General features: G+C 38.6%; 1 protein-coding gene and 1 pseudogene across 3 annotated transcripts in view; both read right to left on the bottom strand.

Annotated features, from left to right (window-relative positions):
* Nucleotides 1-17,185, bottom strand: part of AGBL4 (AGBL carboxypeptidase 4) — a gene marked incomplete at both ends in the record, with an annotated part of 1,110,674 nt that overhangs the window by 472,685 nt on the left and 620,804 nt on the right. The gene's annotated exons all lie outside the window — the stretch shown is intronic.
* LOC308424899 (keratin, type II cytoskeletal 8-like) lies at nt 1,438-2,879 on the bottom strand (annotated as a pseudogene). The gene has a single exon. The product of its transcript is annotated as a keratin, type II cytoskeletal 8-like (transcript).

The following is a 17,185-nucleotide window of genomic DNA, read 5'->3' as shown; positions in this document are numbered from 1 at the left end:
TCTTGGAGCCAGATGTGGGCAGACATCCATCTCTTACCTTCTCTTCAGAGGTTTTGGACTTTTTTCTTAGTTTTGTGAAATTACAGAGTCTAGAGGTTTGACCCCTAACATTTCATTCCATATAGTTTTGTCACACAGCGGTGAATCCAATCCAGCAGGTATAATGAGCTGTCTCAAAGAGATGCTCAAAAAAAAAAAAAAAAAAAAAAAAAAAAAAGGAGGAAAAGGAAGGAGGGTCTACATCTGCTTGCATAGAAAGGGGGGTTTTAAGTGAGGGAGATTCGTTTAAGCACGAACAGCAAAATTCTTAAAGAGTGTTTGACCCCAGAAAAGACAGGTGTACATACGCATAGCATCACACCAACCTCCCCCCCCACATACCACACCACATGCATACATATATGTATCATACATATCCTGACCACCCCAAACCCCCAGAGTCCTAGGCGTACAGTGAACAAATTCTTTTGAATGAAATATTGCATGCCTCACATTGATGAGGGAACACAAGAGTGGCATTTGGAGCAAGTCATTTCATAAAAATTGTCTTTAATGTTGCAGCTGAAATCACCCATGGCAGTATTGTGGGAAGTGGAAACGGGAGGAGGCAAAGCCAAAAACTGAACCAGTGACACAGGCTTTGGACCCTCTGTTTTGCAAGAGGAGCAGTTTCTAAAGAAAGACCCATAGATACTATATAAACTCTATCGTTCATCTCCTGAGAATTGCAAAGCATGCACCAAAAGACGCAACACCGAAAGCCATATTGATTCGTGATTCTGAAACTGAAATGTAAATCAAAAAGGAGGCTTTCAATAAAATGCCTTAAAATTCTGCCTGATTAAAAGGGATGATGCAATTGTGATGCTTTCTATCAGTGGGGGTGCCATTCACAGATTTCTTTTCCCCCCAGAAAGAAAGAATGACAAAGATAGAAGTAGGCCGATCTGAATCTAATAGCCAGGAATACTGGCTGCAGGGAAAATAGATAAGGAAAAGAGATAAGTACATATACACAGAGACACAAACTAGGAAAGGGAGAAGGCAAACAAAACATCTATTCTGAGCATGCGTGTCTACGCGCGCATGTCTCTCTCTCTCTCTCTCTCTCTCTCTCTCTCTCTCTCTCTCTCTCTCTCTGTGTGTGTGTGTGTGTGTGTGTGTGTGTGTGTGTACACGCGCGCGCATGTCTGAGAGACTAGACAGATTTTTAGAAAGACAGAGAGAGATAGAAAGATGCACAGGTAGAAAAAGACCTGAGAGAAAAATAGATATTTTCAGTATGAAACATAAGAGAAAGATTAAGAGAGACAGCAGAGAAACGGAGATATAGACAAAGAGAGACAGAGAAAGACAGCACAGAGAGACCGGGAGATGTTTCAACTTAATATTGTGGGACGATTCAAACTCCTTTGTTTTTTTCCCTCAGGTGGGTCTCTAGTTTCCTGCACTCTGCCTTACAGCTGCTTCCCGTGAGCAGCTGCAGGGGCTCAGGCTGGCAACGACTTCAGTGGCCATTCTCTTGGACACAACACGGGAAGACCCCAACCCCAGCTTCCCAATGCAGGTTTCAATCTTCTTCACGATCACGGTCTTAGCGCGGCTAAAAGTGCTGGATCCCTCGGCAGAACTGAAGCTTGGCTGGAAAGGGCTCATTCCATAGCTGAAGCCAGGGCTAGTAAGTGCTCCATAGAAAAGCTCAGTCCTCCTGAGTAACTACTTGTGGTCTTCGTATGGATACTTACGTTCTGCATCCCAGACTCCTGCCTGCTCTCCTTCTCCTCCAGCAGCACGTGGTAGGTGGCGATCTCGATGTCAAGGACCACCTTGTTCATCAGCTCCTGGTACTAGCGCAGCTGTCTGGCCATGTCCTGCTTGGCCCCCCGTTGCAGGGGAGCCTCTGGCTCAGCCAACTTGACATTGGCATCCTTGATGGCCTTTTCCACGCTGTTCGACATCAGCAATGGCCGCCTCCAGGGTTGTCCTCTGGCCTTTGAGGGCTTCAAGTTCTGCCTGCAGGCAGCTGATGTTCATCTTGGAGATCTCCTTGTACTTAATCTGGTTCATGGTTTCAGCCTCAGCCCAGCTGCGGTTGGCGATGTCCTCATACTGGGCACAAACTTCAGCGATAATGCCGTCCATGTCCAGAGAACGTGTCTGAGATCTGAGATTGCAACTCACGGATTTCCACTTCATAGATCTGCTGGAGGAAGTTGATCTCCTCGGTCTGCCCTTCCAGGGGGTACTCAGATTTCACCTTGTTCATGTATGCTTCATCCACACCCTTCTTGATGAGGACAAAATCATTCTCCACCTCTGTACGATTGTTGATTTCATCCTCATACTTATTCTTGCAGTCCTCCACCAGGCCCCGCAAGTTGCCAAGTTCTGCCTCCAGTTTCAGCTTCTCTTGGCCCAGGGCTCGCAGCTGCCTGCGGAGGCTGTTCATATAGCTCTCAAACACGTGGTCCACGTTACTCCTCAGTGTCCTCTGCTGCTGCAACGGGTTCCATGTGGTCTCCAGTGTCTTCTGCTGCTCCAGGAAGTGTGCCTTGTCAATGAAGGAGGAGAACTTGTTCAGAAATTTAATCCGCTCCTTCTCCTGAGTGTTCACAGTCTGGATGTTGGGGTCTGCCTCCAGCTTCAAGGGGCTCAGCAGGCTGTACCTCAGTGATGACCTGGACACCAGACTAGCCAACGCTGCCCAGACCCACGCTGGTACCCAGGCTTCCTTGGAAGCTGATGCTGCTGCTGCCCACCTGAGAAAAGCTGGAAGAGCTTATGTGGGCACTGGGTCCACTCATGAATGAGCAGCTGCGGAAGGCCTGGGGACTGGTGGTGGACATCTTGTAGGATTTCTGAGTCATCCTGATGGGCATGGTGAAGTCTGGAGTGAAGGCAGTGAGCTGAAGACAGAGGTTCGAGAGCGATCTTAGCAGCTGCTTCTAGACCGTCTTTACTCCAGAAAACAGGCTTACTCCTAGCAGAGAATCCTAAAAACTCTAATAGAATCTATTGACATGTTTTCAAGCAGCAGGAACCATCTGACCCCTGCCTTAAATTCAACCACACCATCTGGTCTTTTTAGTGTAGACACTGTCCTCAATTCCAATATATGTATTTTATTAACAGTCCAGGGGTCTCTTTGGCTGAGTTGGAGGAAGAGCATACGGCAGCAAAGAAGCAAGAAGGTAATTTTCTGTAGCTGAAATGCTTTGCAAACATGATATCCTTTTGGTATCTTGGGAGTATCTAAGAAACTCTCTCAGAATGTGGCTGTAACAAGCTTGCTCTCTCCTCTACTGTCCTGTGTTCTTTGCAGAGCACTTAGCAACACTGCATGGTGCTCAGGAATTCTAATGAGAAGCTGGTCACTGTAGAAGCAAAGCTTTTGTAAAGGGCACTGAGGGTCTTTATGACCCAGAAAACAATAGCAAAACAAACCCTCTTAGAGGAGCCCTGTTTTATTCTACAAAGTTGAAAGGAAGGTGGCTTTGTAAAACCAGCCAATCCTCTAATTTCAAAAGGTCACAGACTTCATGTCTCCTGCCAAAGAAGGTATTTCTGAGTTTCCTCCATGCCCTATTTGTAACATATGTTGTTCTCCCTCTCCTTGCTCTGTTTTCCACTGGCTATTTCCAACTCCCATATCCAAAGGGAAGTTCTAGTAAATGTCCCAGTTGCTTCTAGTGGGAAGTAACAGAGTCCTGTACTGAGAGCCAGGACACAGGGTCCTGCTGTGCTCTAATCTAGAAGCTCAGAGTGAGTCCTTTCCTCTTCCTGATCCTGTTTCTCAGTTTCGAGCTAAATGGCTTTCAAAGCTCTTGCTATTTAAAACATGGACTACTCTGTTATCATGGAGATTTAACACAAGCATCACTTTCTCCTGTGAACCACCTCTGAGTGTCTTGTCCATCCCCTCATCAGCTTTTGTAATTTATTGAGGTTTTATTTCTTTAATACATTTGGACAATATTAAGCATTAAAAGTCTGGTCTCCCTCTAATATTTGAGGACACGGTATTCCTTATTTTATGCCATTCCATTTTTCTCTGTCTCCATGCACAAAGCTAACCGGAATTAAAAAGACTGAATGAGAAGATATTCTTCTATGAAGGACAGTATATTTCAAGAAGGTAGCATGGAAATCATTCCTGACTCATAGAAGATTATTGAGCGGCCATTTTTTTTCTTTAAATATTATTGTAACATATTATATTCACACACGTACCCACAAGCATACAACTCACTCAGTCTTCCTAGTGCTTTTCATTATTCATGCTATATATATGTTCAGGGCTGACCACTTGGGATTATGAAAACATTTTTTTTTTTTTTTTAAGGAAAGAAGCCTCTGACAATGTTTAGTGAAATGGCCAATATCAAAATTGAAGGGAAAGACAAACAAACAAAAAGTCCTAGGCTGTCAGTTTGAAGTGAGTTTTCACCTTATTTCTATCCTGCAACCTCGAGTGGGGTACACCTGCCTCTGAGCCTCAGATTCGTGGCGGGCACAAGAGACACTAGCACATTCCTCCTGGGGCTGCTGTGAAGACTGCACAGGAGTCAAGGAATGAGACTCCAAGGTCCAGCCCTGGCTTATGACACACTCAGCAACTCTTCACTATTCCCGTGTTACCGATGCAGCTTCCCAAGGCATCTAACACGTCTTTCCATCTCCTTCGTTCACCGATCTAAATCCACTGTGGACCTGCCTGTGACTGCCTGTACCCTTAAAGATGATGGGGCTGCCCGGAGACAGTGGGTGCCTAATGGAGGAAGGCAGTCGTGTCAAAATTGTTTGGGGTTACTCATCCCACCTTCAGGGTTTCTGACAGGATGTTTTGATAAAATAAATCTATTTTAAGTGACTGTAATGAAATACTAACCAGTTTCTGATGAGCTTTTAAGATGTTTTTAAGAAGTTTTTGATCAAAGGCCCTGAGAAGGCAGGCTTTGTGCATTAAATATTTAGAACTGATTCAGTCACTTGAGAGCTCAGGCGTCTTGACATGGCAAGAGGGAGAAAGCACATTCTAGCTGGGGACAGACTCATGTTAAAGACACAGGTGACAGGACTCAGCATCAGGAGACCTATCTTCTGACTGGAATGTCAGAGGACTTGACCTTCAAGGCTGTCCATCTAAAGATTCAGGATGTGAGAGAATTATGCATGACACACCATGGCTAAGCAAACAGGCTGTTTCTGAACAGTGACAGCAGCGATCTGCCTCCTGGCTGCCAACAGTAGTGTCAGTGCCTCTCACTCAGTACACTGCCACTCGGAGCCCACCAAGTGCCTCAAACCTGCCATGTGTTATGTGGTCCGTATGACAGACACCGTCCTAAGACCACATATTTACATACAGAGTCAAGGCACGCAAAGCTTAGTGAGAAAAAGAGCCTTGAGAAGCCCACACCGGAATTGAGTGGCAAGGCTTGGGATGGTGTCAAGAGCTGTTGCCACACAGTTCCAAAGTCTTGGAGATCCATTTAATATACCTTTGATGACAAATAGAAATCTCAGATTTTGACACAGAAGGAAAGGGTAAAACTCATTATCAGTTATAAGTAGTGGATTTTAATCTACATGTGGCCATAGACACCTCAAGAACCTTATTGTACATAAGACTCTTCTTCCCAAACAGATCACACTCACCTACAATACACTGCTTTTGACATCTAGTATTAGGGAACTGTGCCCTTCCTTTAAACACAGTTTTGAATTTCAGGTAGCGAATCTGTCTCATATCATGGTGGGAAATAATAGACTTGTAATATCAGATGATTTCCAGTAGTGTTATACCAATGAATGTCTAAGACTTGGTGTCGAATGAACCTAAATTACATCAATTGTCAACAACTATATAATACTAAAAAACAAACAAAACAAAACAAAACTTAACGTTTTTGAAGCTCAGATTCCCATTTTTATTGTAGAATAATACTGAGAGTTTAAATGGGATGATGTATGTAAATCACTTGGCACACTTCAGATATGCCCAACAAATACAAAGTTCTCTTCACATTTTCCTGACCTCCGGGAATCCAGAGAACTCTAATAGGTTTCTGTAGCATCTAGCTTCTCATCCTCACCATTTTTTTTTATTTTACAAACTTTATTAAATTACATATAGCATAAGTGTTCATCACTGGTTATATTCATAGCATCATGTAATCAGCATTACTTTGTTGAAGAACATTGTCCGTTGTCCAAGGAGCAAACCCTAACCCCATTCGATACTTTCTTTACTCTCCTTGCTCACATCCTTGAGATGATGTTTTATTTGTCCATTTATTGTTATAATATTGAAGATGTTCACACTTTCTGAAAAGTATGAACCACGCTTCTAAGAACATTCAAGCAACAGGCTTTTCATCTCCACTTTCCCATGGCTCTACACCCATGGTTGGAGCTACAAAGTCACATGGAAATCCATCGTAACTTCCTGTGGAACCATGGACATCTTCTTCCCCGAGGACTGGCACAGTTCATGTTTCTCTTCCCACATGCATTCTGTTTGTAACTATATATGTATATATGGTTTATGTGTGTGTGACTATACGCATGTGTACATACACACACACACACACACACACACACACACACACACACACATACACATAACAGTAACAAGCAAAGGAAATCATCAATTTGGGAAGGAATATGAAGAAACACAAGAAGGTCTGGTAGAAGAAAGGGAAGGAAAATAACAGTGTAAATATAAGGCCTGTTAATAATGACTCCATTTCTGGCTCATAAAAAAGAAGAGTGGGAAACACAAGTTGACCCTACTAGAATAGGCTGCTATGAAAACACTCAGTGCTCACTGGTGGAGGAAATATCTGTGCTTGCAGAAAAACTGCTCACTTGGTTGGGGTAGAAAAACCCTGCTGTTAGATCAGAGGTTGGTTATATACCTTATGGGAGAAAATTTGTTTCTTAAGAGATCTCCATGGGCTTTAGATAGTAAGCATCTTGGGACAATGAGACCCCCTTACTTCTTCATTCCTCCCCTTATGTGAGGAGTCCCCACTTTAAGGAGTGAAGTTTCACTTCTAAGACCTGGCTTATTCACAGCCAGGAATATTTGGAAGCTGATTTGCCATTTATTTCTTTGGTCAGTATAATCAGTATTTACATTTTAGGTGAATAATTTAAGCCTATTGGAGTAACTCAATAGAAGCCAAGACTGTCAAATCCTGCTGTGTATCCTGATCAAGATAACCAGGTAAATACTAACTCTCATGGTCTTTTCTGAGAAACACAGCCTTTTAGGCATTCCTACTAAGTAATGAAGTAAAAGGTAGCATAATGCCATCATTTTGATTCATATAAATTTTTATAAATAAAATGTATTGTTAAATTGTAGATATCAATTGAGAATGTATTGTTTTGGAAACAGTAAAGAATTAATTTCACTCATTCTTAAATAATCACAGGATTCTGAGATTAAATTGTTTAGGTTTAGATTTAAAATACAATCACTGTCACTAATTAGCTCCGTACTCTTTTAGACAAATTAATCTGTCTCTACTTATGTTCAAATATTTAAATAGAATAACATGACAGACTTCAAAAGTTGTCATGGCAGTTATATCAGATGATACATATTATCAGCTTAGCAACTGCAATGGATGATGCTCAAGTGTGCTCAAAGGGTGCTATTTTGATTTATATTGCTCTATAATATGTTCAGAAAAGGAAGGTTTATTTTCCCTAAGACCAGACCAAAAATCAGACTAAGTAGTATGCAGTAATTTGCTGGACTTGGCATTGAATAGTTCCCCGTACTATTGTAACAATTCAGGTGGAATTCAAATGCTCATCAACCTGATTCTAAATACTATACTGGGAATAGGACAATTATTGATTGGCTTTTGTCTGCTGTTGTCAACATTGTAAATACCAGTCATATCAATAAAAATACCTGTTCCTTGGGTATGGAATTTTGAGTTCTCAAATAAAATGCAGGTATGTTTGTGCAGATCCCTCACTTCTTAGATGTACAATAAATTCCATAGGAATCAGTAACTGTCTCCCCTTTGAAATAGCAGCCATTTTGCTGTTAAACTCTTGTGACTATCTGTCTAAGCTAAACTATATCTGTTTTAGGAAAATGACCAGAAAAACCAGATTATCTCTGAGCAGAACAGTGCTGGGGAGGCCAAGGTCTAGGTCCTATCTTGAGGAAGTGCTTGGTAAATAAAACCTAGCCATCCTTCTTCTAACCACATTCAACTCCTCAGGCTGCACAAAGTGACTTCTTAAAAGAGAAAGACTTCCTACCCCTAAGCATGAATCAGAAGAAAGGGCTGAGGAGATGAACTTCACCGAATTAGAGAGAACCGAGGAGTAACTGGAGCACACAGTTTGGACCAACTCTAAGAGCAGCTGGAGAATGGTGGTGCCTTTTCTCTCATCACCATCGGTTACTTTATAGTCCATCTCTACAACTATAGGGGGTGAGAGAAAATTCTGTAAAAAAATTTTAGCCTTGGTTCATGAGACAAATGTGCAAAAAATGTAGATTAAAAAGTCTGAATCAATCTTTTTGACTAGGTTAATGACACAAGGACTTCTGTGGCAGGGGAGAGAGAGAGGAGAGAAGGAGGAGGGGGAGGGAGGAAGGGAGGAAGAGAGAGAGAGAGAGAGAGAGAGAGAGAGAGAGAGAGAGAGAGAGAGAGAGAGAGAGAGAGAGAGTGACAGAGACAGAGACAGAGAGTTAAAGTCAGAAAAAAAACTGTGTACAAATAAAATTCTGGCTCTGGTTATTCAAAGACATGAGTTTAAACAAGGTAGTTAACCTGAACCCCATTTAAAAAGAAAAGAAATTAGCAATTTACACTCTGGAAGAAGTCTTTTAACAGAATTTGTTCAGGCTGGCATCTTTGTCTCAGAGACTTTGACTCTGTAGAATGGTAAAAACTTAATTTCTATACTTTATGAGTCACTTAGCTATGATATTTTATCATAGTAATAAAAGAGAAAAGGCTATACCGTTTGACTAAAATGTGTCTCTTTGTTTCAGTGAAGAGGAGGAGAGGCCCAATCCTTAACCAAGGCTCTGCTTCTTTGGCTCATATACCTATGCCCTTAGTTCTTGTCTTTTTCAGCTAGAAAGAAAAGTTACTGCTAGAAGACTCATCTTGCAGTCCATGTCCCAGTCTAAACTTATTGACTTCTACTGTCTGTAGTTTGGGGGTCATGAATGGGAAAGAGTACTGAAAATTCTCAGCCATCTGTGTCCCTGTCACCCTTATGGAATGGCAGCTTGGACAAACAATATCAAGACTGGATGATGTTCTTGTGACCTAGTTAGACAAAGGAAACTATAAAATATGTATGAACATTACTGAATGAAAATTACAATGGTGATTCAACAGTTGTGGTGCACATTAATATTTTGTTATTATCCTTTTTAATGTAGAAAAGACATTGGGAAACTCTATTCTCTTGCTAACAAAACAATTATGTTTTAATGTTATTCTGTAGTAAATAAGCTGAAAATGTAATGATATTGGAGGATGAAGTTAAATAATTTAGAAAGAGATAGTGTAGCATGTAATAAATTAATCTGAACCAATATAAAAGGAGTAGGTAGTGTATGTTTCAGTTTCTGAAATGATATGTATGTGCAAAGGCAAAAAAGAATCTGAGTATAGAAGTTTATCTTTGGAAAGGAGATATAAATTGCTGTCTATTTTGCTTTCTTTGGTTAATGGGGGAGGGTACTCAAATCCAGGACTGAAAACAGCTAGTAATAAACAGGAGTTTGTGCTCTTGCCTTGAGAAATTTTAGGATGCCTTTCTTTGTCTATAACTTTCTCTTCAGTTCCTGCCACTTCAAGAGCTTAGTTTTTCTGAAAGATAAGCAAATCTAAATGGAAAAATCTATTGGATAATATCCTAAATATAACTCTGAGAAATATATACATGGAATTTATATGCTATAATTCATTTCTATTTGTGGAATGTTAGCACTGTGTTAGATTTTTTGTTAATCATTTAATTTTCCTAATAAGTTTAAGTGATTCTATAATATACGTGAGTAACCATAGATCAAGTGTGTTTATGAACTTATCTGTAGATACAGGGTAAAATCCAGTGAAATAATAATAAAATCTAGTACCCCTTAAATAAACCCTGGTTCATTAAAAGTATTATACTATGAACTGGAGAATCTAGGCTTCCAGGAGATCTACATCAATAGGAGGAAAGATATTGGCTATCCATGATATTATTTTAAGAATAGAGACTTGCTTTAGGATGCCTTGGGACAAGATTGGAAGGTTGGGATATTCTGGTTAGAAACCCAGAAAACCCATTAAACCATGAAAGAACTTAACTACAGAGTCCAGGATGACCCAAAGGGCCAGCAACTAGTAGAACAAACTATTTCTGGGGATACTCACAAGTTCCTACAGTCAGAAAGACTAGAGATACAACAGATGTACCTTGGTGGCTTTCTGCTTCTGTGATGAAACACTGGCCAAACCCTATTTGTAGAGGGTTCATTCCACCTTACTTGTTAAGGTAACAGTCTTTCACTGAAGAAAATCAGAAAAAAGTGTAAGGCAGTAACCTGGAACCGAAGCAGAGACCACTGAGGAAAACCGTTTACTCCTCCTGGCTTGCTACACATGCTCCAGGATGTGACCGCAGTGGGCTATGCCCTTCTGCATCAATAACCGGTCAAGAAAATGCCCCACATTTTCAGATAGATATAGATCATGGACATGATACAAAAAGGAACTGATGAATTAGATTCAAAAATTTAAAACTTAAAATGTTATATTTATTAGGAGATTGGGCTAACATAATCCATTAAAAAGTAGGAATACATTAGGATGAAATACTTATCAAATATATATGTGATCAGAGACTTGCATCTATGCAATATTAAGGGTTCTCAATGTTTAATTATATATGGTAATTTAGGTTTTCCAATTCATACTTCTTGAAGAACATTTTTAATGAAAAACAAAATGCTTTTTATGAATGATATTTATTTTATGAAGATTATAACTGGTAGAGTAATGTATAGCAAAAGCACTTTGAGATATGACCAAACACAAAGACAGAAATGGTTAGAGTAATATATAGGTAATTCCAAGTGCCAGGAAAACCCACCTACATTGTTTATAAGACTACAAAATGGCATAGCTACATGGTTTTCTATTTTTGAACTTAAACATAAAGTGATCAGTAATTCCATTATACACATCTTCCTGTGGTGGTTAATCTCAGTTGTCAATTTGAGATCTAGAGTCTCACGGGCCATGTCTGTTGGGGGATTGTCATGGTTATGTTAACACAGATGAAAAGACTTGCCCAGTGATGGTAGCACCATTCCTAGTCAGGAATTCTGAACCATATAAACAAAGAGAGGGAATTGGTCCCGCATTCATTACATCATTTTCTGATCATAGATTTTATATGATAAGCTCCTACTCTGGCTGTCTTGCCATCCCACAATAATGGCTATCTCACTTAAGTTGCTTTTTTCAGTGAATTTTATCACACCAAGAGGAAAAGTAAGACATTACCTGAAAAAATATGTAATCGTATGTGCACTTAAGATAGTTATAAAAATGGGAGTAGCAGCATAACTCACAACAGTCCAAGAGTGAAGCATCTCTAAACCTTGATAGCTGAGAAAAATGCAACAGAAGACTGACAGTGCCAATGGACAATTTAATGTTAAAGTCAATCAATTAATGCTAAGAGACATAGTCAAAACATAAAGATGATTACTATATGATACCATTTATGTAAAATAGTCACAAATAATTTTGCAGCTTCTACTATAGCCAATAGTGGAGACTATCCACGGATCTTTCTGAGGCTATAGAAATATTCACAAACTATATTGTAATATTTATTCAGTTCTGAAAATTTGCTCAAAATTATATGGCTGTATCTGTACAATAGGTAGATCGTTTTCTGTGTATACAGAAAAAGGTAATATAAGATATCCACAAAAGAGATTTCCCAGGATGTCTTTGTTTTCAATGTTATTTTGCTTAATTCTATTACCAGGCACTCCTGAGGAGTAACACAGGAAAATGTCATTTGCCATAACTCCAAAGGATTGGTGGCAGCTGTGGTCATGATATGGAATAGTTCTAGTAATATAGTATAATCTCTCTTTTTGCCTGTGATGTCAGACTCTATATTGGCATATTTAGCATTCCAACGTGTCATTATCCTCCTTCCAAATTAGGATAAATACTAACTAATTATGATGGTACCTTAGACACTAATCATATTAAATACCCTGTAACCCAAACCAAGAGTTGTTTTGCCTGCAGAAGGATGCCAGAGAGCCTTCCAAAACCTTATTAATTGGTTTGAGACTCAACTATGAGGACTGAATGAAGCTGCAGAGTTCATATGGCCCATTTCATATTGCACAGTGGACTTTGACAATTCATCAGATTTACTTTCTTAAAATGATTCTCAGTGAGCCTATAAGAGGGATGGTGATGAGTATTAGAATTAAAGGCTCAGTTTAAATCTTGACCCTCATACATGTGCACTTAGCACAAGAATTTAGCATTTTAAGCTTTATTTCATTCCTGGGGAATTTTTTCCTACTCCATGAGCTACTGTGAGAAGTAATTAGGATTGTCCATATAAAGAAAAAAATCCAATATCCAGAATATATCCAACATATCAGTGAAGTTTTTCCAAGATATTAACTTCAACATTCCTGTCTACCTTACTCTTCCAAGAATTCCCTATCCCAAACAAGCCAGTTATCAAATTAAATATTGCTGTGTAATGGCTCTGTCCCTCTGTTTCCTGGGTAACACTATTCTCAGCTTTGTGTTCAGTAACCTTATTCATCTCTCAGTACACTGCTTAAAGCTTACCTTCCACATGCTGTGTATTCTAAACATTAACTCTTTAAATAAATAATTCATATCTCTGATTTATATGCTTTAAAATATATTTGGACATGTATAGTGTGTATGGTTCAGAATACATGTACTTCTGAAAACAAACTGAGGCCTGTACAACATTCTCATATGTCCCTATCATGCCTCTTATGGCATCTAAAGCACCTTTATATATTTCTATGAGAAACTTGAAGATTAATTTGAAACTCTTTATTCAACTCCATTTTTTTCTTTTTAATAAGAATAAAAAATCACCCAAAGAAAAGAGAAGTAGCATAAATGTCAGAGGGGCAAGCAGGACTGAGGCTTCCTGTGGCAGAGACCTTAGCTGTCCCTCAGTATCAATTATCCTTCATAACCAATTATTAGACAGAAGATGGCTACTCAGAACAAAGAGTTCATTACAAGGCCTTCTTGTTCTGAAATATGGGTAGTAATTCTACTGAATGGCATGCCATGTATCTACACGTTTTCTTTTACGCATTCCCTTTCTCCTTGTGCCTAGAACACAGATGCAATATGGAATCCCAATATCTGATAATGAGGTTGAAGGTAACTTCCCACGGATGACAGAGACAGAAAGCTGTAAGAACATGACTTCCTGAGGCTTTCAAGGAGCAGAGATTCAGTATCTCCTGCAGATTACTAATATCTAGACTTACATGAGAAAGTAAGCTTCTAATGATTAAAATATATAAAATAATAGTAAAAAAGAAAAAGAAACTAATTTCTATCTTGTTTAAAATATTATTTTTGCTATTATTTTAGATACCCATTATCAGAAGTTTAACTTATTTTATTGCCTTTAAAAATGGTCTGCTTTTTGTAGCTCTTAGTAATACTCTTAAATATGTATCTTTTTTATTCCCATTTTTTTAGTTTTACATATTTTTCCTCATTAAAATTAATGTATTCACTTTAAAGCCTGATCCTAGCCCTCTCTCTCATTTGTTCTGGGTCCTATCCTCACACCCTTCCCCCAGTGCTCCATCCCCTTTTCCTCAGAGAAATGGGTAACTACCTACCCTGGTACATCAAGTCCCAGCAGGATGCATCCTCCCCCACTGAGGACAGACAAGGCAGCCCCAATATGGGAAAGAGGTACAAAGGCAGAGAACAGAGTCAGAGACAGCCCCTGCTCTAATTAAACATATATCTTAATTTATTCTTTCCTAAATGCAATCATTCACTCAATATCCTGCTGGGCAAATGAGAGAAATAAACAGACTCTTTTCTCTTAAGTGCATAAATATTAAAGGGAAATTTATTTTTAAAATGATCTACCAAGTCATATATTTGATAAACATTTATCTTAGACTTTCTCTAACAGTTCCATTGCAAATAATCCCAATCTCTCGTAATATATTGCTGATAAAATTTAGTGTATATTATTTGTTATTTTCCTCTACATTCAGTCTCCACCCTTTTCCACTTTTAAGTTTTCCTGGAAAGGATGTTCTTCATGGGGGCACATCATTGAGCTTTCTTACCAATGGTTGGGTTTCCCAATAGGGAGCCTTAGTGGGATAAAAACAGCACTAGGAGAATGAAGAGTGCATACAGTCATGTTATATACCACAGTATGATTAATCATAGAAATACAGTGATCACAAAAGATTATATCACCTATAATGTCAAATTTGTTTTAGTTTGTATAAATATTTTTTGTGAAGTTCTCATAAAATCACTTAAGATAGTAATTCTCAGAATATATTCTTGCAACTAAGAAATTTATGATTATATTTCTTTTCTCAGTTTATTTCCTGAAATAGTTTTTCAGGCTAACTGTATGCCTTAAAGATGATCATTTTTCTTCTCAAAGTGGCCTATGCTTTAGTTTGTGTCAGCCAATTAATTTTTATTTTTATGCTCTTTGACCTGTTATTGGCCCTAGAAAACATCACTGTATCTCATGATTTTCTCAAGTACTGTTTATTTAGATTTTTAAATAGAGCCTATCATAAAATATCCTAATCTAAACCTACCATTTGCTTCCTATTTGCATGCTCATTGGCACACCATTATCTGGGACCTTAAAACATAGGTCCCAGAAACAAATGGAATCCACAGGAACTACTGTTGGGAAGAATGCATTGACAGAGGAAAAATATTTGATAAAATCATAAAGAAGAGACATCAGAGAACATAATATCATCATCATGATCAAATTTGGCTCTCCAGCATTTCTCTCTCTCTCTCTCTCTCTCTCTCTCTCTCTCTCTCTCTCTCTCTCTCTCTCTCACACACACACACACACACACACACACACAAACACACACACATACCTTCTGTATTTACTGTTTTTGAAAAATCTATTAAGAAGTGCAATTTACAGATGTAACCTATATACACTAAACAAAGTGCATTTTACCATATGAAATGCTAGAAGCTCCAGGAGTATTCACCAGTTCCATTAGTATATTTACCTGAGCCTTTGGTGACTATTCAATATGTTTAATTTAGGGCACAATATAGACTTACAATATAAACCATGAAATCAAATTTTATTTGCATGCTCTGTTTGTATCATCCACAACATAAAGGAATACCATATATTTAATGAACAGTAATACCTCAATTTCTGAGTTTGACAGGAGAAAAAGAAGGGGATAGAAACAAAGAAGAGAATAATGTAAGTCTATTCTAAAATGGTCGCATCATAATTACAAAAAGTTGGGAATATGTTACTTTCCATGGCAATGGCAGCATACAGATAAGATGAAGTTAAGTATCTCAAGAAGATGAGGTAGAGACCTTGGTGAGCTTCATTCAATAATAGCAACCATTACAATGAAGGAGGGAAGGAGATGAATGAGAACCAGTGAGACTTTGCCAACCCTTGTTGGCTTCAAGATGGAAGGAAGCCATTAACCAAGAAATGCAAGCAGCTTCTTGGTGAGAAAATAACATGGCAATCAATATGCTCTTCTCAAGAGCCTCAAATGGAGAACATCTGCCAATAAGACCATGTTAGCCTGTTGCAACCTAATTTGGACTTTTAATCTTCAGAATTACAAGACAATAATTTTTGTTTTAGACTTCTGTACTGACTGGTTTCTGTGTTTCAACTTGATACAAGTGAGAGTCATCAAAGAGAAAGGAGCTTCAGTTGAGAAAATGTGTCCATGAGATCCAATTGTAAAGCATTTTCTAAATTAGTGATCAACAGGAAAGGGTGTACCCATTGTGGGTGGCATCATCATCCACTGGCTGGCACCTGGGTAAAACAACAACAACAAAAACAACAACAACACCTCCTAAGTGAAAAAAATTCAAGAAATCCAGGATACAATATAATGACTTGAACCTCAGACTAATAGATATAGAAGAGAGTGAAGATTCCCAACTCAAAGGGCCACAAAACATTCTCAAAAAATTATAGAGGAAAATTTCTCTAACCTAAAGAAAGAAATGCCCATAAACATTCAAGAACCCTACAGGATACCAAACAAATGGGACCAGAAAAGAAATTTGTCCGACCACATGATAATTAAAACACCAAAATGCACAGAACGAAGAAAAAATATTGAAAGTGATGAGAAAACAGAGGTCAAGTAAAATATAAAGGGAGACCCATTTGAATCACACCAGAGTTCTCAACAGAGACTATAAAACCAGAAGATCTTGGGCAGACGTCATTCAGACCCTATGAGAACAAAAATGCCAGCCTAGGCTAATATACCCAGCAAAACTCCCAGTTATCATAGGGTGAGAAACCAAGATATACCATAACAAAAACAAATTTAAACAATATCTTTCTACCAACCCATTCCTCCAGAGGATAAGGGCTTGTGGAGTGGGAATTGGGAAGGGGAATAACATTTGAAATGTAAATAAATAAAATGATCAAGTAAAAAAACAGAAAGTCCAACTATGATAAACACCAATTTTTATTTCAACAGTTAAAAACAAATATGAATTTTTCCCAGAGCAGCCTGGAAATTGGTTGGCTGATAGATCCATGAGCCTAAATCATCCTAAACCAATAGAGTAAAAGTAAGTTTGGGAAGTGACAACCCAGTATAGAGACAGAAAGCACACTTGGTCAACATACCATTTGCCACCCTCTATACTCAAAGTAAGCTAGATTCACTAAGAAACAAATTTATTCCCCTTTGAGAGGTTTACCACCATGAAACACTTTCAGGCCTTTGTAGCACACAATAGACACCTTCTTTCTTTCAATGACTTTGGGATTATCCAGAACTTTTTGAAGAGAGCTATTTTATTTCCCTTCATAATGACAATCATCTGCCTCAAATCTTATATTTTTTACTTTC

The sequence above is a fragment of the Micromys minutus genome, assembly GCF_963924665.1.
Source record: "Micromys minutus genome assembly, chromosome: 9".
NCBI classification, from domain to species: domain Eukaryota; kingdom Metazoa; phylum Chordata; class Mammalia; order Rodentia; family Muridae; genus Micromys; species Micromys minutus.
The sequence above is the reverse complement of the archived record's forward strand: the minus strand, read 5'-3'. Positions and strand labels throughout refer to the sequence as shown.